Here is a 3,399-nt window from a genome sequence, read left to right on the forward strand (position 1 = left end):
ATCCAGGTCCCTCCCTGTGAGCTATGTGATGCTCTTTATTAATTCCAACCTTCGTCCCACTCAACAGAGCTTGAGGTCAGACTTTAGGGGAAAATGTGGGACAGATCGAGGATGGAGATGAGGGGCAGTGGGAGGGAGAATATTCTGCTGGTTGGTAGGTGATGAGGGCTGAATCAGTGAGTATGTTCCTAGAAAGAGAGAGGGAGGACACATGAATGCATAAATACACCTGCACATTTGTTTTTATTTTTCAGGGGGACTTTACTTTGACTCACATTCATCTCCTGGAGACTTACCCTAACACTTAACCATGGCCACTGGGGTTAGATATTAGGGTCATGGGGACCAGACTCTGTTCCCCTGGACAAGTCCCCATAGTGTGGGTGTCTAAACATAGTTCAGTCCCCACTGTGTGGGTAATCCTAGGCAAGCCTGAAAAAAATAACATAGTAATAAATATAATACAAATTATAACATTTTTAATGAGTAGTAGCTAATTTAGAAAGAAGATTTAGAAACATAAAACCTATTGTCATATATTCCACAGTGACCCTGAAAGGGTTGGAGAGTCAGATATAACCCTCGATTCTGCTGCTTTAAGGGACAGGATGGAAACTGGTGCCACAGCCATACTTCATCATTATGTCAGCTGTAAAGCCTTGAAATAATAAACTTTCTTCTCTATGCTCTCAAGATGCCCTAAGGCCAGAAGTGAGACAATGTAAAGCAGAAATATGATGATTTCTTGCTGTGAGGCAACAACGTTAAATAACTGCTCCACCATGCCACCCCCAAAGTTAAACAATTATTAGTAAATTACACAACCCATAAAGTAAAAGTTTTTAAAAAATGCAATTTGATGGATTGAGAAAAATGTCAGATTTCTGTTCTGAGTGCATAAAATTCTGACATTTTAGAGAGAGTTGGTTTTCATAGAACATTTTCTGCAGTCACACTACTCTGCACTGTCAGCTCTCCGCCTGTCTTTGCAGTAAACTTGCAGTGGTAGGACTCTGCCTCACTTGACCTTGGGGAGTACAGAAGGGAAACAGACAGATGTTGGAAAGTGAAAATCAGCTGTACTTTCTTGTGAGAGATGGAATAGTTTAGACCCCTAATGCAACTTGTACTGTGCAGCTGAAACAGCCTTTTTGAAAGCCCTATAATACCAAGTAATATAGTAGACACAGCTTCCGGTCACTTTTTCATTTTGTTGTGGTCTTTCCCAGAACCTTTACAACATATATTTGCTTGTTATGTAAGCCTCACATAAGACTAAACCATGAGAGGTCATAATTAGATAGTATTCAGAGCCAGTCTCAGCCTGGAGAGAGCCACCTGAAGAGTAATACATTGGTACTAAACATTATTGTGCGCCACCTGCAAGGTCCAACAATGTGTAATCTGAATCAGACTGATTAATGAGTGATTAGCTCCAACATTATGCACAGTCACTGTAGAATCTTTTATTTGCTTGTTAAAAGAATCAGACCATGTCACAAGCATAACTGAATAAACACAAATGTGTGTGCTAACGTGAAATGACGGAGAAGAAAATGTTTTTCAACTGCTGATTACAATTTGAGGTTTTGTTAACTGAGCCTAATTCTTTGTACAGCCTCCAAGAAATAGGCATATGCTTGCACTTTGTCCTTCCTATAGCTTTTGTCACCAAACTAACAGCCAGCCATATAAATGAAAGCACTCTGATCTTAAACAGTAACAGAAACTCACTTGAGCACAGCAGCTGGTGATGGACTGAATCATGTTTTCCCCTTGGGGCTTGCCTTTGCTATGTGTGCTTGATGCTGAGGAAGTTCAGTTCTGTAGATCTGTATTCTCATCTCAGCTGATGTTGATACCTGTTCTTAAATACTTGCTGATTGTCACACTTCCTGTACACACAGAACTGCACTATGGCTTACGTCTGCTTCCATCACTTCACACACTTTGGACTGGATCTGAGTCATCAGTGCTCAAGTCCAAGTCAATTCAGCAGTTCTGAAAATCAAAACTCGAGTGGGATTCAAGTCAGAGTCCTGGATTACAGTACTACAACACTGCATATGGGCAGACTTAGTTTACTTTATTGTGTAACTGATGATAAACTATTGCATAGTAATTCTGTGCGCTTAGTAGTTTGTGTTATAATTTCATTTTGTGTTTAGTTTGGTCTATGATTGATATTCTGTGCTCATTGAAGGTTTTTTTTTTTTTTTTTTTTTACTCACACTGATGTTGGATGCACTTTCCCTCTCATTTTCCCTCATTCCCTCGCTCTCCCATCTCTACTGACTCATCAAATTCATCCACACCTCCATGTCAAGATGTCACTCTTCAGAGTGGGTCCACATAAAATTGCTTAGAGACTGAGCTGGAAACTCAAGCTTCTCACAGTGCACACACTCACACGCACACCCTCACCTGTATGTAGCACACTGTAGGCTGAAACCTTTATTGTATAATAAATCCTCTTATATTATAATGACAGGCGGTTATTGTGGCTAGATTTAGCATTTATTTTAATCATTGTAGTTATTAATTAAAAAAAAAAATCCTGAATTTGTGGTTAATTATTTAGAAGACTAATCTGAATACACCATTTACACTTATTATGATTTATTGGCCTTGAGCACATCTACAATGATTAATGGATAATTTAAGATCTGGTGATACAAAACAAAGCAACTATACTGTAGGTCCACTGGACTCATTAGCCTAAAGCTAAATTTACTGTTACTAGACTACATCCCCTGGTGGTCCCAGATCTTGGTACTTCTTTTTGGGCTCCTCTGGCAAGACCAGCTGAGGGATAAGGCAACTGTAATGGATCAGCATGCACCCGGGCCATGTCAGTCTTTTGTTTCTGGTCTACCAGTGCCTTTGTAACATGCAAGATCAGAACTACTGAGCCATGGCTATTTTGGGATCCTTGTTGGCTGTGTTGTCTATAATTATTGCTGAAAATTGAGTCTCATCTAAAGCCTGGTCTTTGAGTGGCTCACAGAGAGTTTCGCTTGTATGGCTTTCTGGGAGAAAGCAGGTCTGAAGGCATTTGATTCAAGTCACCAGCCAACAGAGAAGAGTGCAGTTAAATGCTGTACTATATATATGCCGTCTCTTTTCCTCTCACGTTTCCTACTTGAATGCATACACTGTTTATTCTTTTTTTATTGATCTAATTTTATTTTTATTCTCCTTTTTTTTATTCCTTTTGCCTTACAACACATTGAGAGCTTCTGTAACTGAGTCAAACTCCTCTATGTTCAAACATACTTGACCATTAAAGGTGATTCTGATTTGGATTCTAAAGACAGGTAGGGCGTCATGCCAGCTGCTGATGGCTGCTAACGTGTAATTGCTTGCAGCAGAAGCACTTCAACTTTGATATCAGCAGGA

Source organism: Monopterus albus, unplaced genomic scaffold (assembly GCF_001952655.1).
Source record: "Monopterus albus unplaced genomic scaffold, M_albus_1.0 scaffold40.1, whole genome shotgun sequence".
NCBI lineage: Eukaryota > Metazoa > Chordata > Actinopteri > Synbranchiformes > Synbranchidae > Monopterus > Monopterus albus.